Source organism: Canis lupus, chromosome 14 (assembly GCF_003254725.2).
Source record: "Canis lupus dingo isolate Sandy chromosome 14, ASM325472v2, whole genome shotgun sequence".
Taxonomy (NCBI): Eukaryota; Metazoa; Chordata; class Mammalia; order Carnivora; family Canidae; genus Canis; species Canis lupus.
In genome coordinates, this window is record NC_064256.1 from 17572221 (window position 1) to 17597881 (window position 25661).

General features: G+C 40.9%; 2 protein-coding genes and 2 pseudogenes across 6 annotated transcripts in view; 2 read left to right on the forward strand and 2 right to left on the reverse strand.

Moving 5' to 3' along the window:
* The window catches only part of LRRD1 (leucine rich repeats and death domain containing 1), a 41116-nt gene extending 28157 nt beyond the window's left edge, over positions 1-12959 (reverse strand). For 2 of the 3 annotated variants that reach the window (XM_025471407.3, XM_035698474.2), the window contains exons 1-2: positions 12883-12959; positions 1360-1451 (exon numbers count right to left, since the gene is read on the reverse strand). The gene's annotated coding sequence lies outside the window, so the exon portion shown is untranslated. Of the gene's footprint in view, positions 1-1359; positions 1452-11191; positions 11277-12882 lie in introns of those variants that run through there. The other variant, XM_035698472.2, reaches the window with a different exon arrangement.
* ANKIB1 (ankyrin repeat and IBR domain containing 1) overlaps positions 1-25661 on the forward strand; it is a 238505-nt gene that overhangs the window by 42895 nt on the left and 169949 nt on the right. The window lies entirely within an intron of this gene.
* On the forward strand, positions 453-3036 carry LOC112674786 (mRNA turnover protein 4 homolog; annotated as a pseudogene).
* LOC112674945 (RNA-binding protein EWS-like) lies at positions 20945-25655 on the reverse strand (annotated as a pseudogene).

Below are 25661 nucleotides of genomic sequence, written 5' to 3' on the forward strand. Positions count from 1 at the left end.
GAAATTACAAATAAGTTTTATAATAATTTTATTCTATAGTGAATAATTTAATAGATATAAAAATAAGACATTTATTACTAATAAGCTAGCTTTATATACGATTGCTAGTTTATTGATTGCATGCATTTATCACATGATACTCTTGGAATCACATTAGAATTATAGAAAGGAATAAAAAAGGTCAAAGAAAATGAGAAAGGAGACACAGGAATGAAAAAACTCAGCAAATTTTTGGAAAACAAAAAGCCAGAGGCTCCCTGATATGCAAAGAATGCCATTTGCAAGCGGATGTTGTAGTTTATATATGGTACTGAAGTGTCTCAACAAATTCAGTACATTATCATAATTTTCTAATAGGTAGAGGTAAAATATCTTAAGAGAGCTTTCTATAAAACTAACTAGAAGTAAAATATCTTTTTTCAAGAACTAAAGCCTGACTATATGTCTTTTGTATGACTCCTGAAGTATCTGCACAGCTATGCAGCACGCCTCCTCAGAAGTCTGGATCCCAGCTTGTAACCTAACCTCTTTCCTTCATCTCTTCATCCTAGGCGTGGGGTGGTATTTACTATCTCTTTGTTACTGAAGGTCCCCCTTTGCCTTTTTGGTTCTCTAATACTTTTCTTCACAACTTCCTATATTAAATCCTTTCTATTAAGCTGATATGATTTCATTTTTTTTTTGATTTCATATTTTACAGACTCCCAAAGACAGTTGAAAAAGAGGGAACATTTTCCAGCTTGTTTCATGACACTAGCACTAACCTTGATATCAACACATAATAAGGACAGTATGAAAAATTACAGACCAACTTTATTCAAGGCAAAAATTCTAAACAGTACAAAACTGTTTTCTAAATACTATAGAAACCAGCAATATATAAAGAGAATATTTTGTGACTAAGGTGCATTTGTCCCAGAAATTCAAGGTTGGATTTTAACATTAAAAAATTAATGTGGAAAAAAAATTAATGTGAGGGGAGCCTGAAGAACTTAGTTGGTTAAGCAACTGCCTCTGCTCAGGTCATGATCCCAGGGTCCTGGGATTGAGTCCCACATTGGGCTTCCTGCTCAGCAGGGTTCTGCTTCTCCCTCTTTCTCTGCCCTTCCCTTGCTTGTGCTCTCTCATTCCCTCTCTGTCAAATAAATAAGTAAAATCTTAAAAAAAAAAAAGTTAATGTGATTTGCCACATTGAGACAAAAGGAGAAAAATCATATTTCAATAGATGCAGAAGCATTTGATAAACCGCAACATTTTTCACAATTTTAGAGAGAACTTTCAGCAAACTAGGAATAGATGGTAATTTCCTTAATTTACTACTAAAGAGTGCCATTAAAAAATCTTCTATAAATATCATACCTAGTGGTGAAACAGTGAAAGCTTTCCTTTGATATTGGAAGCAAGAAATGTTGCCTTGTATCATCACTTCTATTCAGTATTGTACTGGATATCTTAGTGGCATAAGGCAAGAAAAAAAAAGGTAAAAAAATTATTTAAGAAATAAACATGTCGGGCGGCCCGGGTGGCTCAGTGGTTTAGTGCAGCCTTCAGCCCCGGGCCTGATCCTGGAGACCCGGGATCGAGTCCCACATTGGGCTCCCTGCATGGAGCCTGCTTCTCCCTCTGCCTGTGTCTTTGCCTCTCTCTTTCCCTGTGTCTCTCATGAATAAATAAATAAAATATTTAAAAAAAAAAAAAAAAAGAAATAAACATGTCATTACTCAGATAATATAATTATGTATGTAGGAAATCCAAGATCATCTACAGATACATTATTAGAATAAATAGGAACATTAAATAATGCTCTTGAATATAAAATTAATATACAAAAGTAAGTTTCCTTCCTTTTGTTAACAAAAAGGAGTTAGAAAAATGAAAGTTTAAAGAGGTATAATTTACAATAAAGAAAATCAAGTCCTTAGAAATAAATCTAACAAAACTGTATAAGACTTCTACAGAAAAATACTTCATGCAAGTACAAAATGTAATGAGAGATATTGGAGAAGACCTAAATAAATGGAGTGGTATTCTTTTCAAATTGATATATAAATTAGGTCTTATTATAAATTCAATCCTAACCTTATTTTTGTGGAACTTGACAAGCTGATTCTTAAAAGTCTTTGGACAAAGGGCCAAGATTTTCCTTAAAAAAGGAAAATCAGGTGGAGGATTTGTTTGTTGAGTATGAAGACTTCTTATCAGGCTATAATAACTAAGATAATATGGCACTGGCATGAGAACAAATAGATCAATAGAATATATAGAAAGCCCAGAAACAGACATTTGATTATGACATATAGATACTTGGCTTTTGAAAAATATGGGACTTTGGAGCATTGAGAAAAGGTAGTCTTTTCAATAATGATGCTAGAACAACTGTATAGCTGTCACACTGTAAAATATGTCTGGAATATATACGCAAATCCAAGCTCAACAAGAGAGTTTCCTTAACCAAAACTGCCAAGAAAGGCTTGAACTGAAATAGAGCCTGATAGAAGAGTTTTGGAAGCGCGTGGATGCAGTACAAGTACTTTTTCATCTTCTCCATGGCCAACATGAACAACAGCAAGCTGAAAGACATCTGCAACACTTGGAAGCACAGCCAGATGTTTTTTGGCAAAAACAAGGTGACAATGGTGGCCTTGGGTCCAAAAGCCCATCTAATGAGTACAAAGCCTGCATCAATCAGCAAGAAGTTGAAGGGTGAGGGTCGGTCTCCTTTTCACCAACCAAGGAGGAAGTGAATGAGTGGTTTACAAAATACATGCTCAAGCTGGAAACAAAGTAACTTTCACTGTGACCCCTAAAGCAGTTCCCCCACTCCATGGAGCCTCAAGAGAGGTGTGGTGAGCCTGCTGCCTAACTATGAGATGTCCAAGGAGGGTGACACACTGACTCCAGAGCAGTTCTACATGCTGACGCTTTTCAGTTATGAGACGGCTGGATCCAAGGTTGCTGTCAAATACATGTGGGATATGCAATCCAGAAGGTTCCAAGCAAATGGGAGATGACTTGCCCAAGAGTACATCTGAGTAGGAAGAAGAACCAAAGGGGAAGACAAGGGCCGACAAGCACTTGGGGCCCAGATGTCTGGGACCACCTTCCTGCTGGCCAAACATCAGGGAGGGCAAGAGGGGACAGACTGCTTTTCTGTAAGGAATAAAACTCTCTGCAGGATGGCTCTCTGTGGACAGCAAAGAGGACTTTTCCTAGAAAAAAAGGCCTTGGCTTCAGGCTTTTGTTTGGATTCCCAGAATTCCTTTTGTTTACCTTGAGCCAGCCTCCAGCACTGACTCCTGCGTGATGGCCGAAGATGTGAGAGCCACCACCAGAGCCCTGGGGCTTCTCTCCTCTGGCCTTTGTGCCCCTACTGGAATCAGGAGTTTGCCAACGAATAGAGGAACCCTGGCTACCCTTCCTACCCTTTTCTTTCTCTCCCTCCTCCCCCCATCCCATCCCCCAGCCATGCCAGGACCAAGAGCCTTAACAGAGGACAAGACAGGACACTTTTAATAAGACGAGAGTAAAGCCACTGCTAAAACCCAGAGCAGATATTAAAACTGTTCCAGAGCAAAAAAGAAAAAAAGGTGGTGGGGGGGGAATTAAAAAATAAATAAGATATATCTAAAATATAGTGAAGAGAGAAGAGATGGAAAATATAAAGTAGTACATGAAAAATATAATGAGATGGAGTAACATATATTTAATTAGAGTTCCAGAAGGAGAAAGTGGAGATAATAGAGCAAAGGGAATATTTAGAAGAAATACTGGCTATAGATGTTCCAGAACTAATGAAAAATATGAATCAAGAGATCTATGATATACAACATATCCAAGCAGAATAAATTTAAAAAAGTGTCATTATGCTATTTTTTAGAAGATTTTATTTATTAGAGAGAGAGAGCACAAGCAGGGGAAGCAACAGAAGCAGAGGGAGAAGCAGACTCCCCACTGAGCAGGGACCCTGATATGGGGCTTCATCCCAGGACTTTGGGATCATGAACCTGAACTGAAGGCAGATGCATAACCAACTGAGCCACCCAGGTGCCCCAAGAAATATCATTGTAGAACTACAGAATAGCAGTGCCTGCGTGGCTCAAATGGTTAAGCATCTGTCTTCGACTCAGGTCATGATCTCCGGGTCCTGGGATTGAGTCCCACATCCCACATCTGGCTCCCGGCTCAGTAGGGAGTCTGCTTCTCCTCCCTCTTCCTCTCTCCTTGCTAATGCTCTCTATATATTATCTCTCTCTCTCAAATGAATAAATAAAATCTTTAACAAAAAATAAGCTGAGAGCAGTCAGAGAGAAGGGAAGGAACACCTACAGCAGGATGACAAGATGAGAACAGACATCCTAGCAGCTTCAGTGAAAGCTGGAGGGAAGCAGAATAAATAACTCATTCAAAATGTTGACAGAAAGTCCCTATCAATCTTGAATTGGGCATCCAGCCAAGTTATCATTCAAAAATAAAAGGAAAAGAAAAAATATTTACAGGTAAATAAAACTGGGAACTTCTACTACAAAGAGACTTGCTCAAAAGGAACTTCTGAAAGATATATTTTAGAGGAAAAAAAAGGAAGATATATTTTAAAAGGAACTTCTGAAATTCATGATAGAATAGTTAGTGAACAAGTAAAACGGTAGTCACATGTCTATTCAAAGAAATAGTGGTCTATATAAAACAATAATAGTGTTTCATGTATGGTATTTAAAAAGAACTGGGGGGATCCCTGGGTGGCTTAGTGGTTTAGTGCCTGCCTTCCGCCCAGAGTGTGATTCTGGAGTCCTGGGATCCAGTCCCACATCGGGCTCCCCTCAGGGAGCCTGCTTCTCCCTCTGCCTGTGTCTCTGCTTCTGTCTCTCTGTGTGTCTCTCATGAATAAATAAATAAAATCTTTAAAAAAATAAAAAAATAAAAAGAACTGGAATGAGGGGGGATAAAAAGAACCGGAATATCATAAATAATATATGAATCAAGAATCTCTTTGAATATACCAGAGGATAATGGTAACTCCAGTGTAGAGGCCCAGTGGATACCATCTTTGCCAAGTGATTAAAATCAACATCACCACTACATTATGTACTTTAAGATGGGGAGGACTGGGAAGGGCTAATCACTTTGCAGTTTTCTTGCCAAATATGCAAATGCTGAATCCAATTAGGAAAAAACATCAGACAAATCCATATTGATTTGGATTCCATTCTGCAAAATAACTGATCAGTTCTCTTTAAAATGTCAAGGATATAAAACACCAAGACTCAGAAACTATCACAGATTGTAGGAGACTAAGGAAATGTGACAACTAAATTTAATATGGGATCCCAGGTTAGAAAATGTAAAAATGTAAATTTCAAATAAAGTCTGTAGTTTAGTTAGTAGTATTATGCCAATGTAAATATTGCAACTTCTCTGTATATCTAAAATTATTTCAAGATAAAATAAAAACAAGACCTGGGCTAAAATGTTCTAAAGTCTTTTTTTTTTTTTTTTTTTTTTTTTTTTTATTTATGATAGTCACAGAGAGAGAGAGAGAGAGAGAGAGAGAGAGAGAGAGGCAGAGACACAGGCAGAGGGAGAAGCAGGCTCCATGCACTGGGAGCCTGACGTGGGATTCGATCCCGGGTCTCCAGGATCGCGCCCTGGGCCAAAGGCAGGCGCCAAACCGCTGCGCCACCCAGGGATCCCCTTTTTTTTTTTTTTAAGATTTTATCTACTTATTCATAGAGACACAGAGAGAGAGGCAGAGACACAAGCAGAGGGAGAAGCAGGCTCCACACAGGGAGCCGGACATGGGACTCGATCCAAGGTCTCCAGGATCACACCCTGGGCTGCAGGCGGCGCCAAACCGCTGCACCACCAGGGCTGCCCCCTAAAGTCTTTTTTATCCGAGGTAAATGAGAAATTGTTCAGCTTTAAGAGTGCTTGATAAAATTTGATAAATTTTAAGAGTTATTATTAACAATAAAAGTGGAATAGGTAGCAGAATTATAAAGAGAAAAACTTTAAGGGGAAATACACAAAAGAAGAGAACAATAACAATATTCAGGGAGTTGTGTTTTTTTTTTTCAAATAGCTGCTTTTAATTTTTAAAAAGGATTTTATCCAGTTATTCATGAGAGACAGAGGCAGAGACACAGGCAGAGAGAGAAGCAGGCTCCTTGCAGGGAGCCTGACATGGGACTCGACCCCTGGTCTCTAGGATCACGCCCTGGGCTGAAGGCGATGCTAAACCGCTGAGCCACCCAGGCTGCCCAAGGAGGTTTTTTTTTTTAATATAAATTCAGTTTGCCAACATATAGTGTAACACCCAGTGCTCATCACAACACATGCCCTTCTTTTTTTTTTTAATTTATTTTTTATTGGTGTTCAATTTACTAACATACAGAATAACCCCCAGTGCCCGTCACCCATTCACTCCCACCCCCCGCCCTCCTCCCCTTAACACATGCCCTTCTTAATGCCTGTCACCCACTTACCCCATTCCTCCACCCACCTCTCCTTCTGCAACCCTCAGTTTGTTTCCCAGAGTTTGGAGTCTCTCATGATTTGTCTTCCTCTCTAATTTTTCCCCACTCAGTTTCCCCCCCCTCCCCTTATGGTCCCTTTCACTATTTCTTATAGTCCACATATGCATGAAACTGTATGATAATTATCTTTCTCTGACTTATTTCACTCAGCATAATACCCTCCAGTTCCATCCACGTCAAAGCAAATGGTGGGTATTTGTCGTTTCTAATGGCTGAGTAATATTCCATTGTATACATAAACCACATCTTCTTTATCCATTCATCTGTCGAAGGACACTTTGGCTCCTTCCACAGTTCGGCTATTGTGGACATTGCTGCTATGAACATTGGGGTGCAGGTGGCCCATTGTTTCACTATGTCTGTGTCTTTGGGGTAAATACCCAGTAGTGCAATTGCTGGGTTATAGGGTAGGTTCGTTTTTAACTTCTTATGAAATTTCCATGCTGTTTTTCAGAGTAGCTGTACTTTGCATTCCCACCAACAGTACAAGAGAGTTCCCCTTTCTCCACATCTCCGCCAACATTTGTTGTTTCCTGACTTGTTAATTTTAGCCATTCTCACTGGTGTGAGGTGGTATCTTACTGTGGTTTTGATTTGTATTTCCCTGATGGTAAATGATGTGGAACACTTTTTCATGTGCCTGATGGCCATATGTAGATCTTCAGGGAGATTTTTTTTTTAAAGCAAAAAAATGAGAGGAAAAGAAATTGGGCAGAAAACAATTTAAAGGAAAGCATAAATAAGTCCAAATATATTATAATCAAAATAAATGTGAATGGATTAAATAACCAATTAAAGGTCAGATTTTAAAAAACAAAAACAAAAGCCTAAGTGCTATTTATGAAAGATGACTCTAAAGCATAAGGTTACAGAAAGGTTGAAATTAAGAGGAGGACCCATGTTATATAGGGACCTTGATTTATCCCAAAGGTGGCACGAAGATCACTGTAGAAAGCATGGCTTTTGATTTTGGGTCAACTAGGAATCCACACAAAAAGAAAAAGATATTTGACTCCTCTCGTGCCATTTACAAAAACCAATTTTAAGTGGACTGTAGATTGAAATGTGGAAAGTAAAGCAGTGAGAAGACATTCTTTAGAGAATGAATTCTTAAGTGGACACAAACACAAAAAAAACATTGTAATAATAATAGGCTGAAAATAACATAATAGGAGACATTAATATATTATATTCTATCCATGCATAGAACTTACTTCAGCAGAACCTTAACTTCACCAGGCCAGGCTGGGGTTTAATCAATCTATTTTTGGCTTTTGCTTTAACTTAATGTTAAAGATTATTAAAATTATCTGTATCCAAATCCATCTCCACTCAGAGTTTCTCAAAATGTATGGCTTATGGCTTTCATTTTAACTATGGCTGAGAGTATTTGGGTCTATAATTTTCTATATCCACAATATGTTTTGTTGTATTTTAATTTTATGGTTTTTGCCTTTTGTGCCTTAAGAAATTCTATATTTACTTCTCTATCAGGATCTCACAGGAGAACATAATCCATTCGAATTGAGTAATTTGGTAGAGTGTAGGGGAATCACAGAGGATAGTGTTTGTGTCCCGGGGCTGGTACAGTGAGCTCCACTGTTACTCCTGAGCCTGGAAGGGGAGAGACAGAGAACCCAGACAGTGCACTGTGAACAAAGACAGCTGACTGGAGCTTGGACTCAGGATGAATGAACAGTCAGCAGCAATGCTACACCAGAGAGAGCCATCCCACTCTCACTCTCCTCCATTCTCCTTATCTTCTCCGGCAGCTGCCTTTTGGCTGAGCCCTTATGAGGGACGCTTGATGCAGTCCATACAGTTTGGCCCTTTGCACAAAGCGGAATCAGAGGGTGGCGATTACAAAAATGGCCAGAAGTCTTTCCGGTGTGTGTATGTGTACCAAGAAGTAGAGTCTATTTCCTCACCTCTTGAATCTCACTTTGGCCACGTGACTCAAATTTTGGCAAATGGGGCATTAGCAAACATGACCCAAGCAGAAGTTTGCAAAGTACTTGGACACTGGAGGACTGTCCTCTCGCAGTTTTTGAGACCCCTACCGCCTACGCTGTGTGAGAGAAGTCTGGTTAGCTTACTGGCTGATGAGACAGTTGGCTAATTACTCCAGTCTTCAGCCAGCTGACACGTGGAGGCAGAGTGACCTGACTGCTGCCTGGCGGCTGACCACAAATGCAGGGGAGAGCCCAGCCACCACTATCAGAACTGCCTAGCTGAGCCAACCCCAGAGGGCTTACACACAGAATTGGGAGCTTAATAAATTGTTCGCTATGCAGCAAAGACCAAATGATGCAAGTGGTGAATGGCATCTATCCAGCACAGATGTTTAAAAAATTTATATGCTTTGCCTTTCACAGTTAGTTCTTTAATCCATATGGAAATTATTTAGTATATGCTATGAAGTAGGGATCTAATTTAATTTTTCTCATATATCTAGTCAGTAGTTGTCTCTGCAATATATTCAATAGTAAATTCCTCTTTCACCGACTTCTAATGCTGCCTCAACCATATATAAGTGTAGAGCTGTTTCTGTAATTTCAGTCCTATTCCCTTTATCTGTTTGTCTAAGTTTGTATCAATATCACACGTTTTAATGATTACAACCTTATGATAAACCTTGGTATCTGGTAGAGAAGTCCTCTTCCCTTTTCCTTTTGCTTCAAAATTATGGTGGTTATTCTTGATCCTTCACATAGCCAGATCAATTTCAGGATCTGTGCATCAAGTTCCACAAAGTATCTTATTTGTATTTCAATCAGAATTGAATTAAATTGATGAATTAATTTGGGAAAGAAGTGATACATTTATGATATTGATACTTACTATTCGATCACATGGCATATCTCTGTTGCTATGGGGAATGATACCTGATTTCTATGTCTTTTTATTTTTTAAAATATTAGTATATAGGAAACATTACTAATTTTTGTATGTCGATATTATCTCCAGCAATATGACTGGGCTCTCATATGAGTTCTAATAACTTTATACATTCTACTAGATTTTCTGTAAATATAATATTACAAATATTGGCAGTATTTATTTTTTCTTATCTAATTCTCTGACTCATTTATTGTCTTATTGCATTTGTTAAGCACTTTAGTAAGTACAATGTGGAACAGGAGGAATGATAGCTTATTTTAGTCTTTTTTTTTAATCTGCTAATGTGGTGTATTACATTAACAGATTTTCTTTACTGAACATCTGGCATTTCGAGGGTAAATCAAACGTGGTCATTAAATATTGCTTTTTAATTCCCTTTGAATTAAATGTAACATTTACTCAGAACTTTTATGCCTGTGTTATTAGTACATTTGTTGACAGATTCCTTTTCTTTCTTTCTTTCTTTCTCTCTCTCTCTCTCTCTTTCTTTCTTTCTTTCTTTCTTTCTTTCTTTCTTTCTTTTTATTCATGAGAGACGGAGAGAGAGAGAGAGGCAGAGACACAGGCAGAGGGAGAAGCAGGCTCCATGCAGGGAGCCTGACGAGGGACTCGATCCTGGGTCTCCAGGATCAGGCCCTGGGCTGACGGTGGCGCTGAACCGCTGAGCCACCTGGCTGCCCAACAGTTTCCTTTTCTGTAATCTTCTTAATCCAGTTTTGCTGTCAAGGTTAACCTCATAAAGGGAGCTGGGCAATTTACCCTAATTATCTGTTTGTTGAAGTATTTTATATGTCACAGGGATAATCTGTTCCCTAAAGATTCTGTAAAAATTTCCTTTTGATCTCTTAACTCATTAGATTTGATGGTTACTGATTTGTCCAAGTTTTCTTTTTCTTTTCAAGACATGTGGTGAAGTAGCTACTTTCTCCTGGCTTCATGTTTCTATATAGAGGAAACTATCTGTGTAATGCCCTTGGCCTTGAGCCTCACCTCCTCTATCTCCTCTACAGAAAGATTTGAATAATTGATGAGCTTATCTCCTTCTGGGTTCCTTCCAGGTCTTTCTGTCTGCCAGATTCACAAATCTGAGCTGTTTTCCATTGAATAAGAGGGTGGGTTGGACTACCTGTTGGGAGAGCAAAGTTTGTCATCTGTGCGATGACAAAGTACGTCCAATTCAGCGGAGAGCTATTAGAAGTCCACTTAGATACAGACCAAGGCCACTTTCTCTAAACTGTTTTATCAGTAATACATGTGATAATTTAGTAATTCCCATCTACTTGATTATATTCAATTATAAAGAACTTGGGAGGAGAAGAAGGGGTGTTATCCTTTGACTGCTCCTTGTGTGGCAACATCTGGTGCCTTGGCCGAACACTTTGAAAAATAAATACAGCTGGAGAAATTAAGTCTCTAGGGCAGTAAGGATTCCCGGTTTATAGCTGTCGAGTTTTGACCTTGACATTTTGTAGCAGCCCAGATTGTGCATTTGGCTTTTGTGGGGATGGCTTTTTCAGGTGGCCTTAGCCCTTGGGCTTTCTTCAGTAAGCATGGCATACATGGGACTGTGATCTTGATGGGTTACCACAGCTTATGGTACTTTTGTCCCCAGGTGTTTGGTTGTTTTTATGCAAAGGGTTTTTTTTTTTATTGTGGTAAAATACATATAAAATGTATTTTAATTATTTTCAAGTGTATGATTAGTTGCATTTGGTACATTTCACACTGTTGTGTAACAAGCTGTAGGATGAAAAACTTACTAAACGAGGGCTGCTCTGGTCTCTGTGTCTGGGTATCTACAGATTGACTATGAATGCTGCATCCAGTTTGGACTAGAAATAGAGGAGAAACAGAGTCAGAGATGAGATCTCCTATTCTATTGTCCCAAATTAGGTCAAGTGCCCAACCTTGAACCAATGACTGTGGCCAAGAGTCAGACTAATAAAATTTTAGATAGTACTACATGGCTTACCCCTACAGCCAGGGGTAGCTTTCGCCTACCCTAAATATTGCAGGAGAAATATATATGTATATATGCATGTATGTTTTTATATGTATGTGTACATATACACGTATATATCAGAGCAACCGAAACCCAAAGGAAGAACAAATGCTGGAGAAGCGACTATGATGTCCCCTATAGCCATTTCTTAGAGATAACCAGTGGTAAATATCATACATATTACTTTTTGTTTGTTTGTTTGTTTGTTTTTACAAAATTCGGACCTTACTATGTAGTATCATTGTCTAATATGGTAGTAGTAGTAGCTACATGTGGCTATTGCAATTCAGATTAAATAAAATTACAATTTACCTTCTCAGTCACACTAACCATCCTTCAAATGCGTAATAGCCAAATGTGTAAGTGTGCCTACTAACTACCTTATTGAGTGCAGATATTGAACATTTCCAACATCACAGAATATATGTCATAATTAACCTACTGTGATCTAAAATAAAATATTTGGAAAGCTTATCTTTCATGCCTGCAAAATATTCCATTGAAGTCTGCATTATCATTTGTATGACTATTAGCCTGTGAACATCTTAATGGCTGATGAATAACATTCTCAATATGTATAGGATAAAAATAAAAACAAAAAATAACATTAAAAAAGTAAATATGTGGGATCCCTGGGTGGCGCAGCGGTTTGGCGCCTGCCTTTGGCCCAGGGCGCGATCCTGGAGACCCGGGATCGAATCCCACGTCGGGCTCCCGGTGCATGGAGCCTGCTTCTCTCTCTGCCTATGTCTCTGTGCCTCTCTCTCTCTCTCTCTGTGACTATCATAAATAAATAAAAATTAAAAAAAAAGTAAATATGTGTGGGAGAAAGTTTCCCCGTATCCTCACAAGCATTGAGAGACTTATTTAAAAGTAAATATTGCCAATCTGATAGGCAAAAACAAACAAACAAACAAACAAAAAAAACCCAAAAAAACAGATCCCAACTTTGTGTTCATAAATATTAAAGTCCAGGGACGCCTGAGTGGCTCAGCGGTTTGGGACCTGCCTTCCGCTCAGGGCGTGACCCCGGGGTGCCAGGATCGAGACCCGCATGGGGCTCCCTGCGTGGAGCCTGCTTCTCCCTCTGCCTGTGTCTCTGCGCCTCTCTCTCTCTTTCTCTCTCTCTCTCTCTCTCTGCCTCTCATGAATAAATGAATAAAACCTTTATAAATAAATAAATAAATAAGTCCAACAACACCCCTATGTAGTTTGTTAGGTCTCTGGGGGACATGAGTATTAAGCACAAGACGTTTTCCGTCCTGCAGTATCAAGACATTGTTTCCGGGATGTGGAATTAGGGCCGCTGAGCAGAGGCTAAGGGCCGCGGGCCGGTGCGGGCCGCCAGAGGTGGGCGTGCCTGGGGCCTGGGGCCTGGGGCCTGGGGCCCGGGGCCCGGGGCGGGAGGACGGCAGAGCTGTGCATGTGGCGGGCGACGGGGCAGGAAACCTGGGTTGGCTCGTGCGGTGGCCGCGGTAGGCAGGCTGGGGCCTGGGGCGGCGGCGGGCGGCGGGCGGCGGGCTGCGGGCGGCGGGCGGGGCCTCCGCGGCGGCAGGGCTGAGCGCCCGCCTCTGTGCGCTGACCCGGGTCACACAGGGACCTGCGGGCCGGCGGGGCCTGCGTCAGCTCCCGGGAGGCAGGGCGGCCGCTCCGCCAGCGCGCTCCTCGCGGGGGGGCTCCACTGTTTATTTATTTATTTTTAAAGGTTTTATTTATTTATTCAAGAGAGAGAGAGAGAGGCAGAGACACAGGCAGAGGGAGAAGCAGGCTCCCCGCAGGGAGCCCGACGCGGGACTCGATCCCGGGTCTCCAGGATGATGCTCCACTGTTTAAAGGGACCGCCCAGGTCCCGCGGATTCGGAGGTCTGCAGGCGCGTCTGCTTTGCCGTTACCAGGACGAGTAGTGGGAAATGAGACAGCTCCCGAGGGGACTGTGCCCTGCCTCCCCCCGCCCCCTCCCGCCCCCATCGTCTAAACAGGACGAGTTGAAGTTCCGAGACTGCTGTAGTCATAGCCTAATATAACCCCACACACAGCATCTATCAGGAAAAAGACGGGAAGTCTTTGTTGCATATGAGGATGCAATTGAAAAACCAGATGGCTTTTGGAAAAAAGAAACAGAAAACTTAAAAAGGAACCTGCTTGATTTCCTAATACAAATACCTGAACTATAAGAACATTGAAAAAAAAATCATTGAATTTCACCATGGTTGAATAAAGTTTTCTTGAATGCATTCGTATCTTTTTTTTTTTTTTTATATTTTGTTATTATTCATGAGAGACACAGAGAGAGAGAGAGAGAGAGAGGCAGAGGGAGAAGCAGTCTCCATGCAGGGAGCCCAATGCAGGACTCAATCCCGGGGCTCCAGGATCACAACCTGGGCTGCCGGCGGCGCTAAACCGCTGAGCCACCCGGACTGCCCTGCACTCGTGTCTTTTGATGAACAACACTATCACATCCTCTTTCAAGGTGATTGCTTACAATGTTCTTAGAGTACCAAATTAACAGAAAACCTTCAAAGCATCTTATCCATAGACTCACACCAGAGGCTCTCGTCTCATTTGCAGAGAGGCCCTTGTCTGCAAAGCAGGGACTTGACCTTGGTGAAGAGTCACAGCCCTCGGATTATCAGGGTGGTTGGCCCACTTTTTTCCCCAGTCCTTTTCCATAGCCTACAACTGTTATCAAATTCTTTCAGAATATAGACCTTCCAAAGCCCATCACCACCAAATTCCAGTTTGAAATTTAAAGTTGAATGATGAATGCAATCAGCTTCTCAGACTTTATGAAAAGCAGTGTGGTTCCCTTTTCTACATGCGTAGACTTCATATCCCCCTCTGTGGACTGGATTTGCAAATTGTCATCTGCCTACAGTTAAGAACTTTGTGACTAATTGAAAATACATGTAATTTGCTGGTGTTCCAGAAGTCTATGTTTTGTCTTTTTTTTTTTTTTAACAGATATAATTGACATATTAGTTTCTGGTGTACAAAATAATGATATTTGTATATCACACTATATTTGTATTTCCACACTAAGTCTAGTTAACATGCATCACCATATAGTTACAAGAATCTTTTTCCTGGGAAGAGAACATTTAAGATCTACACTTTTAACAAATTACAAATATACAATAGTATTATTAACTATGGTCACCATGCTGTACATTATATTCCCATGACTTATTTATAACTGGAAGTCTGTACCTTTTGGACTGCCTTCACCCATTTCACCCACCCCTCGCCTCCTGCCTCTGGCAGCCACCAATCTGTTCTCCTCATCAATGAGCTTGTTTTTGTTGTTGTTTTTGGATTCCACATGTAAGTGAGATCATATGGTATTTTTGTTTCTCTGTCTGACTGACTTCACTTACCATAACGCCCTCAGGGTCCATCCATGTTGTAGCAAATGGCAAGACTTCTCTTTTATGGCTAAGTAATATTCCATTGTATTAATATATAGATATAGCACTTTTCTTTTTATCCATTCATCCACTGATGAACCCTTAGGTTGTTGCTGTGTCTTGGCTATTGTAAATAACGCAGCAGTGAATATGGGGGCACATGTTTTTTTTTTTTTTTTTTTTTTGAGTTAATGTTTTCATTTCTTTCAGATAAATACCCACAGCATATTGCTGGATGATGTGGAACATCTTTTCATGTGCCTGTTAGCAATCTGTATGTATTTGGGAAAATGTCTATTTAAATATTCTGCCCATTTTTTTTAAGGATTTTATTTATTTATTCATTAGAGACAGAGACAGAGAGAGAGAGACAGAGAGAGAGGCAGGCAGAGACACAGACAGAAGGAGAAGCAGGCTCCATGCTGGAAGCCCAATATGGGACTCGATCCCGGGTCTCCAGGATCACGCCCTGGGCTGAAGGCAGCGCTAAACTGCTGAGCCACCTGGGCTGCCCCCCTTGTTTTCTATTTACAGTTTTATGGTCTCAGGTCTTATGTTCAAGTTTTTAATCCATTTTGTTAATATTTTTTTAAGCAGGCTCCACACCCAGTGTAGAGTCCAACTTAGGGCTTGAACTCACAACCCTGAAATCAAGACCTGAGCTAAGAAGATCAAGAGTAGGACACTTAACTGAGCCAGCTAGGCCCCCCTGTGTTAAATTCTTGTGCAGCATAAGACAGTGGTCCAGTTTCCCCAGCACCATTTATTGAAGAGACTATCCTTGGGGCATCTGGGTGGCTCAGTCGGTTAAGTGTTTATCATCAACTCAGGTAGTGATCCCCCAGTCTTGGGATTGAGCCCGGCATTGGGCTCCCTGCTCAGTTGGGAGTCTGCTTTTCCCTCTCCCTCTGCCCCTTCCTCTGCTTGTGCGCTCTCTCTCTCTCAAATAAATAAAGCTTTAAAAACAATAGACTATCCTTTTCCTGTTGTATATGATTGACTCCTCTACTGTAAACTAATAGGCCAAATAGGTGTGGGTTTGTTTCTGGGCTCTCAATTCTATTCTACTGACCTATATGTCTGTTTTTATACCAGCACTATACTGTTGGAAATACATATAATCTGCTGATGTTCCAGAAGTCTATGTTTTCCCTCGTTCTCTTAATCAAGGCATTAAAAGCTGCTGCTTTGTAAACTTGCTTTTCTTTACTCAGCATAAGGTAGAAATGAAAAAAACCTTTTAATTTTAATATGGCAATTTATATTACCTTTGGTCTTTGGAATGCAGGTAGTTTTCTTATCCTTTTTTTTTCTTTCCTTTTCTTACATAGTGTTTACAAAGTTTCTGACTTATGATTTAAATTCCACATTAAAAAGCAAATTGGATTATTATCTTTACTTAAGAACTATCTCAAAGTTTATTCATAACTAGAAAATAAGTTTCAAAAACATTTTATCATTTTATCATGCTCTCATCATAGTGTTTAATCTTGGACTTATTTATTCATGAGAGAGAGAGAGAGAGAGGCAGAGACACAGGCAGAGGGAGAAACAGGCTCCATGCAGGGAGCCTGACGACGTGGGACTCAATCCTTGGTCTCCAGGATCACGACCTGGGCTGATGGCGGCGCTAAACTGCTGAGCCACCCGGGCTGCCCACATCCATCTATATTAAAGTAGTAAATATCAAGTAAGCCAAAGTTTAGATAAAAATTAAAACCGTTTTTTTTTTTTTAAAAGAGAACTCTTTTTTTTTTTTTTTTTAAGATATTATTATTTGGGAGAGAGAGAGAGCATGAGTGAGGGCACAAGAGCAGGGGAAGGGAGAAGCAGAGTCCCCGCCAAGCAGGAAGCCTGATGTGGGACTCAGTCCCAGGATGCTTGGGATCATGACTTGATCCTAAGTCAGATGCTTAACCCACTGAGCCACCCAGGTGCCCCTAACATCCAACTTTTAACTATATACAGTTTGTTACTTGTGACTGAAATGGCTGAAATAAATTAAAAACTCAGACTGGCTTTTCTTGCTCCTAGGGATAAGTGTACAAAACTATTCCAATATTAATTGGAAGCATACACTCCAGAGAGGAAAAATAGCACACATTCAACTCAGAGTGAAAATCATTTATCCATTTTTCTGTCTGCACATGACTTATTTTAGGTTCTTTTCCTTCATGCCCTACTGGTATATATTCAATAAATACAAACAAAAAGTATTATCAGCATCTGTAAAATATAACTGGGAAGGTGTGTTATTAAAACATCACATAGCACATTCCAAAAGAAAACAAACGATTTACTAATTACTGGTGTGGGATTATACTTGTGTTATTTGCTCATATAATTGAGTTGAAGACATAATTACATGATTCTATAACAACTAAAGCATTTAGTATGCTCTGGGGGAGACTTCTTTTTAAAAAATTGCTTTGGATGTGTATTCAATTTTCTTCCATTTTTACAGTAGTTAGGAAATAATTATTTTTCCCCTCTTGAATTGGAATACATACAGTCTTACCCCTAGGCAAATAGGGGAAATTACACAAGTAAAGCACAGCAAATGAGAAAGTGGGGGTAGCGGGCTCATCCTTTGAGTGTCCTCAATGTGGGATCGTCAGTTCAAAGAAGGTATATATTTTCTAGACTGTTTTACCAAGAGATTAAACCAATTTTCAGTTGCAACAGAAAATATTCTCATATGCTGTCTCAGTCCGGTGCCAGCATTAATTTTTATTAATGTAATTAGTTGAGTTTTAGTTCATGTAATTCAAACTAATTTAATAAGGGTTTGTATTTTTGTTAGCAAAGTTTTATATTTCCCCATATTTTATTCTATTTTTAAATTTTTATTTTATTTAAATTCAATTAAGTAACATATAGTTTATTATTCGTTTCAGCGGTAGAGGTCAGTGATTCGTCAGTTGCATATAACAGCCAGTGCTCATTATATCAGGTGCCCTCCTTAATACCTGTCATCCAGTTACCCCATCCCCCCATCCCCCCATCCCCCTCTTCAACAACCTTCAGTTTGTTTCCTATGGTTAAGAGTCTCTTATGGTTTGTTTCCTTCTCTGATTTCATCCTATTTTATTTTTCCCACCCTTCTCCTGTGCACCTCTGTTTTGCTTCTTAAATTCCACATGAGTGAAATCATATGACAATTGTCTTTATCCATTTTCATTATCCATTTATCTTTTGATGGACATCTGGGTTCTTTCCATAGTTTGGCTATCGTGGACATTGCTGCTATACACATTGGGGTGCAGGGGCCCCTTCAGATCACTACATTTGTTTTTTTTAAAGATTTTATTTATTTATTAATGAGAGACAGAGAGAGAGAGAGAGAGCGGCAGAGACACAGGCAGAGGGAGAAGCAAGCTCCATGCAGGGAGCCTGACAGGGGACTTGATCCCGGAGTCTCCAGGATCAGGCCCTAGGCCGAAGGCGGTGTGAAACCACTGAGCAACCTGACCCGGGATGCCCAGATCACTACATTTGTATCTTTGTATATTTCCCTATATTTTAAAGTTGTCCGCATTTCTGTGCATAGCCTCTGTGTTAACGTTTGACCACTCCCGATTGGAATTTGGATACTGACTTATATTTCTACTAAATTTTTATATATTTTTGGTAAATTTTCAATACTTGTATAGCAAATTATGATCTTTTCTTAAATATGCATTCGAAATTTACATAGAGTAAAATTTCTTTTTATTGATGTATGATTTCATGATATTTGACAAAGACACTATTTGTCAATCACAGTCAAGATACAATTCTTTCACTTCCCCAAATCCCTTCATGCTTCCCCTTTATATTCCCACATAACCTCATTCCCATCCTTACCCTCTACTAACCACAATTTGCTTTTTGATCCTATAGTTTTGCCTTCCCCAGAATGTCATCCAAATAGAATGTTACAATTTATAACTTTTTGAGCCTGGCTTCTTTTAGTTAGCATAATGTATCTGAAATTCATCCATAGTGTTCATCAATACTTTATACTTTTTTGTTGCTGTGTGGTATTTCACATGGATGTATCTGAGTTTGTTTCACTTACCCATCAAAGGATGTGGGTTTATGCCAGTTTATGGCAGTCATCAATAATTGTTTTTCATATGAGTTGCAAAAAAGTGAAAAGTGTATCCTATAAAAGCCTGAATACAGATTTTTGTGTGAATAAAAGTGTTTTTTTTTTTTCCTTTGACAAATACTCAGGAGTAGAGTGACTGGGTTCCAGAGTAGGTGTCTATCTAAACTCTTCCAGAGAACATCTGGATGACTTGGTTGGATGATTGTCTGACTCTTGATTTTGGTTCAGGTCATGATCTCAGGATTGTGGGGTTGGGCTCAATGCTGGGCATGGAGCATGCTCCCTCTCCTCCTTTCCCTCTGCCCCTCATCTCTAATTAAAAAAAAAAAAATTAGAAACTACCAAACTCTTCCAAAATGAATGCCATTTTGCATCTTTGTTAGCCAAGAATGAGATCCAGTTGCTCTAAATTCCTTGATTCTTTTGCTTTCCTTTATATTGTGTACATTTAAAAGTCATTTTAAACCTCTTACATCTTAGGACGCCTGGCTGGCTTGGTGGTTGAGTGTCTGCCTTTAGCTCGGGGTGTGATCTTGGGAGTCCTGGGATGGAGTCCCACATCAGGCTCCCCATGGGGAGCCTGGTTCTCCCTCTACCTCTCTTTCTCTCTCTCTGTGTCTCTCATGAATAAATAAATAAAATCTTAAAAAAAAAAGCTTCTTATATCTCATGATATCCATAAATGTGCTGCCACTAAAATTTACTGATCTTTTTTCTCTACTGATATTAAAAATTTTTAATATTTAATTTTTGGCCATATGAAATTTATTGAATATATAGTATGCAGGATGGTACCAAGCTATTTCTTTTGCATACTGATATCTATTTGCCTAATAAGATGCTTTGGGGCTGCTCTACCATTGCCCATTTCTCAATGGAACTCAACACATTTCTCCGAATAGTCCTCCATTCCTTATCTTAGACAGTATATGATACCATTTTCCCAGTTGCCCAGGACAGAAAGAAAGAAAGAAAGAGGGGATTTAAGATTCCTATCTGTTCCTTAGTTTCCCATGTCCAAAATGTCACTGGGTTTTGTCAAAAAATTAACCCACTTCTCCTCATTGTCTTATACTGTCTTGCTCAGACCTCTTTTGAGCCCCTCAGTACACTGGTCCAGGGTGATCTGTCAACATACAAATCTGAGCTAGTCAAGTCCCAAAGGCTCCCATGGCTCCTCATTAGCAGGGAACACAATATCCTTCAAGATTTTTTTTTTTTTTTTTTAAGTCTTTCCAGCTTCTCCTTTACCTGACAAATGCTTGAATATAGAAGCTAGGCTGCCAGGGGTGCCTGGGTGGCTCAGCTGCTTAGGCGTCTGCCTTTGGCTCAGGTCATAATCCCAGGGTCCTGGGATCTAGCCCTATGTCTGGCTTCCTGCTCAACAGGGAGCCTGCTTCTCCCTCTCCTTCTGCCCCTTCCTCTGCTTGTGCTCGCGCTCTCTCCCTCTCTGTCTCTCATGTAAATAAATAAAATTAAAAAAAAAAAAAAAAAAAAGCCAGGCTTCCAGATTTTAAGTTGTAACTCTACCACTTGGTTTTTGACCTTAGACAAACAACATAACCTTTCCATATACAATTGTATTCAAGGTTATACAATGTATGAAAATGAAAATATTTACAACACTGTGTTAGAAAGTTTGATTTCTAACCTTTTTAGAAGAATACAAATATCTTATGTTTTTATTACAGTCACACATCATGTTCCTGATTCATTAATACTCTGGAACCAGACTGCCTTGATATGAATCTCAGCTCCACTACTTAATAGTTATTTCTCTTTGGCAAGCTACTTAACTTTCTGTTTCTTCATCTATAAAATGGGAATAATAGTATCTGCTTCATAGTGATTATTGTAAGGGCTAAATGAATTAATATACCTAAAACAGTGCCAAGGTCCATAGTAAGCACCATTTTAAGTATTAGCTATTGTTATTAACTAATGGGTAAATCAGTCCTAATTTCCCATCTGTTGTTGGTGCCCTTCCAATAAATCCCAAACAACCAGTGCTTCATTCTTTTTTCTTCTTCTTCTTCTTTTTTTTTTTTTTTAGGATTTATTTATTTTATTTTAGAGAGAGTGAGCTGGAAGTAGGGGGGAATTTGGAAGGGGAGAGGAATCTCAAGCCGACTACCCACTGAGCATGGAACCCAACAAAGGGCCCGATCTCACAACCCTGAGATCATGACCTAAATGAAAGCAAGTCTGTAACATAACTGACTATGCCATCCAGATGTCCCCAGTACTTCCTTCTATCATAGAAATTAGTACAATATTGAAATTACCTTTCTCACTTACATTCTAAGATGTCTAAAAGGTATTTCCTTTGCCTCAAGCACCCCTGCCTCTAAGAACACCCAAGGCTTCCTCTTCTTTTGCCTTAGGGCCTTTTCAGACGTCCTCTGCCTCTCCAAATAACTCTAGAGGCAGTCTAACCTTGTAAATACAAACTTTAAATGAGAATCATACATGGATTTTTGTTGAGAAAGTATTTTTGCATGAATTCAAGCCACCTCAATTCCTTCATCAGTTTTCTACACAGCACAAAAAACAATTTATATATTTTTTTCTTTTTTTTTTGTTTATAAACATTTGGAATTTTATTTAAAAAAAAATCACAACCATGAACATTGTTACAGTTAGAGGCCCTCTTGGTTCTCCACAATGATACTGAGCATGCTCACAAGGGGTTCCCATTGTTTAGTTAAACAACCATCTTTAAAAGAAGGAAAAAAATCTCGGCACACTACCATTTAACTTGTTTTAATGTTTCTTCACAAATGGTGAAAAATACTAAAGTACAGACAAGGAATAATCATAATGTTGTGGCCAACATTATAAATATGGAATTATAAATTTAAAACATTTTCTGGTTTAAAAAATAAATCTGGTAGTCAAGGCAGCTCTGTGGGGTCTCCGCATCTAGTAGGGCCGGTCTCTGCGCTCCTGACGGTGCTCGCCTTTATCCATTTTTCTAGGTCCTCCACGCCCGCCTCTTCTTCCTCCCATCTGTTCCATCAAAGGTCCAGGGGGCCCACCAAGACCGCCTCGTCTTCCTCCGCCAAAGCCACCTGGGGCCATGCCCCAGCCACCACGGAAGCCCCCTCTGTCTCCACCGCGGCCACCTCTGAACATCCCACCGGGACCACCGCGGTCCATGAGGCCACCCCTTCCTCCCCGCAGGCCACCAGGGCCGCCTCTGCCACGGTCACCGCCTGGGGGCGGGAAGGGAGGTGGAAGGAAGCCTTTAGGCTTCGGGGCCTTACCCTGGTTGCATTCTGTTCTCCAGGAGAAGTTCTGGTTTCCACACCCCGGACTGGGGCACTACCAGTCCCCAGCTCGTTGCTGGACGTTTCCTCCTCCAGATGGGTTCCCTCGGGAACCCCGGGGTCCTCTTGGGTGAAAGCCACCTCTGTCTCCTCCACGGCCTCTCATGCGACCCATTCCTGGCCCCCTGGACCTCCACGGAGTGGCGGTGGCATCCCTCTGCCCTCACGGGGAGGCATACCACCCCACATGCTGTTCATCGGAGGTTTCTTCCGAGCAAGAGAAACCTTAAGTTTGCTTCCTTGAAAATCTTTCCCATCAAACCACTCCACAGCAGCCTTGGCAGTTGGTGGGTCTTCATAGGATACTGTAGCATCACCTTTGGGCTTTCCTGTTTCCTTGTCCAAGTAGGTATGGATCATGGGTTGTCCGGTTCTCTTGTTCATCTTAACAACTCCCACTGCTTAAAGAAGTCAGCCAGATCATCTAGAGTCACATTGTCATTTAAGCCTTGCACATAAATTGCACTGTTGTCAGTCTTCATCTGGATCTACAGGTGGGCCTAGATCAAGATCTGGTCCTTCATCCATGGGTCCACCAGGCTTATTGAAGCCACCTCGCTCTCCAGCGCTGCCCATTCCACCGCGGCCTCCTCCCTGCCCACCTCTGCTCATGCCTCCACGATCTAATCCCCCTCTTCCCCTGCCCCAGTTATCAGGGCCACTCATGCTCCGGTTCTCTCCTGGTCCGGAAAATCCTCCAGACTCCTGCCCATAAACACCCATGCTACTGGGGTGGTCCTGTCAGAATGAACTCTGCTGCCCGTAGCTGCTGCTCTGTTGGCTATATTGACTTGGAGCCTGGCTGTAGGATCCAGTTTGGGGGGGATAACTAGTGGGCGGCTGCTGCCCATAGCTGCTTTGTTGACCATAGCTACTCTGCTGTCCATAGCTGCTCGGCTGCCCATAGGTGTTCCGCTGAGAGTAACTGCTCTGATCATAACTAGTTGGCTGCGTAGAGGAGTAGCTGGTAGGAGGATACGATGGTGGTGCCGTGACTGGCTGCATGGGGCAGCTCCCAGGTACCTGGGGATAACTGTAGTTACTCTGTCCATATCCTAGGCTGGGCTGGTTGTAACCCCCTGTGCTAGATTGAGGTTGACTAGTCTCAGCGGGTTTGTTACCATCCTGTGGTCTTGCAGGTGCGGTGGCTGCTGGCTGCTGCCCATAGGCTGGGTAAGCAGGCTGAGTGCCATATGCAGACTGAGCTGCATAGGAGGCCTGGGTGGTAGTGACTGTAGCAGTGGTGGTATCATAAGCACCAGTGCTATACCCCTGGACAGGCTGACTGTATGCCTGGGGGGCAGTTGGAGTAGTATAACCAGCGGGAGGCTGTCCATAAGTTGCATAGGCGGTCTGCCCATAGGTTGCAGTGGTCTGAGCCTGGGTATAGCTGACATCAGTGGGCTGCCCATAGGTTCCATAACTCTGCTGCCCATATGCCTGGGTGTTCTGTGCATATCCTTGAGTTGGTTGGGCGGTGTATGCACTGTAGCCCTGCTGGGCTGCAGCTTGGCTGTAGGTACTGTAATCCGTGGACGCCATTTTCTCTCCTTCCCTCTCGTTCTATTTTTTCCCATTTCACTTTACTGAAATTTTCTGAAGATTTTTATTTATTTATTCATGAGAGACAGAGAGAGAGAGAGAGAGAGGCAGAGACACAGGCAGAGGGAGAAGCAGGCTCCATGCAGGGAGCCCGATGTGGAACTTGATCCCGGGACTCCAGTATCACGCCCTGAGCCAAAGGCAGATGCTCAACTGTTGAGCCACCCAGGCGTCCCATACTGAAATTATTTTCATTGGGAATATTTTTCTGTATAAATTATAAAGCAAGAAAATGATTCATCAATCAGTTTTTTGTATATATTTAATCCTTTTTTTAAAAAGATTTTGAGAGAGAGAACATAAGCAGGAAGTGAGGGAGGGATAAGAGGGAGAGGGACTCCCCACTAAGCAGGGATGCAATGTGGGGCCCCATCCCAGGACCACAGGAACATGATCTGAGCTGAAGGCAGATGCTTAACCAACTGAGTCACCCAGGCACCCCATATTTAATTCTTCCAGTTAGTTTTTGCTATTGAGTTCCTCAAGATCAAGTGAAATTCTAAATGTTATTGATGCAATTGATCTATTACATTTGGTCAAGAACTGTGGCTAGGGCAGCCCCGGGTGGCTTAGCGGTTTAGCGCTGCCTTCAGCCCAGGGTGTGATCCTGGAGACCTGGGATCGAGTCCCACGTCGGGCTCCCTGCATGGAGCCTGCTTCTCCCTCTGCCTGTCTCTCTGTCTCTAATAAATAAATAAATAAATAATCTTAAAAAAGAACCGTGGCCAGTCTTACTGTTAAATATTCCCATCAAGTCTAACGATAGGGTGGTTAATTTTGGCAACTTTTAATCTTACAAGATGTGGTTCTTCAAGTTTTTTTCTAATACACTTATCATGTGCAGTATTAGCTGCTCTGGTTTTATTTCTACAATGGAAATTCTTTGTTATGATTTGGATAAACAATTGCTTGAATTTGCTTTTTTAGCTAAAAAGGAGAAAGTTTTCTCAATTGTCTAGCGCCATTCTTGGGCTCAAAGCATCTCACCCCATTGTTCTTCTCCCTCAAATGTTTTTCTGTCATTCTTTCTCACCCCTAGGTTGCCAGCTCAAGCATCACTTGCTCAGGCATGCCTCTCCTCATCTCTAAAGCTGATCCAGTTTCCTACTTTATATGCTTATATAGTATACTTTTCTTTCAACACATTCATTGGACTTTATAAATATGTATTTCCATGAGTATTTATTCCTCTTATTAAACCTTGCTTCCTAAAAGCAAAGGTTTGTTTTTCTTAACCACTGGATCACTGGCACATAAATGGCACTCAAATTTATTTAATGATGCAAAAGGAAATGGCATCTTTTATCCCCAGTGTACATACACTCAATGCCTGACCAATCCTTGGCACTCATTAAAACCTGTTTGTATTTCTCCATTAGTGTTTATTTCTGGTTTGTTATGGTTTTACAGAAAATGATCATTTTTCCCCTTCAATACTGTATTTGAAAATTGACTTTCTAATGCTATATATCTGTAAGCCTTTAATGGCCAACCTACTCTAACAGACTTCCCTTCTTTACAGGACTGCCATACTGTGTAACTCCAAGAGGGTACACTGTATTCTGAGGAGCTGGGAGTTGTCTGATGTAGTATCAGTGCATCCTCACCTCCCTCTATGAAGGGAAAAGCATTTAGCTAACTGCTAAGGTTGGTTATCAGAGCAGTTCTAAACCCTAGCTGTACATCAAAATCACATGGGATACTTTAAAAACAAATCCTTGAGCCCCACCCTCCATTTACTGAGTCATAATGTAGTGAGACTTCCCATATGACTGCAGAGCCAGGGTTGGGAAACACTGG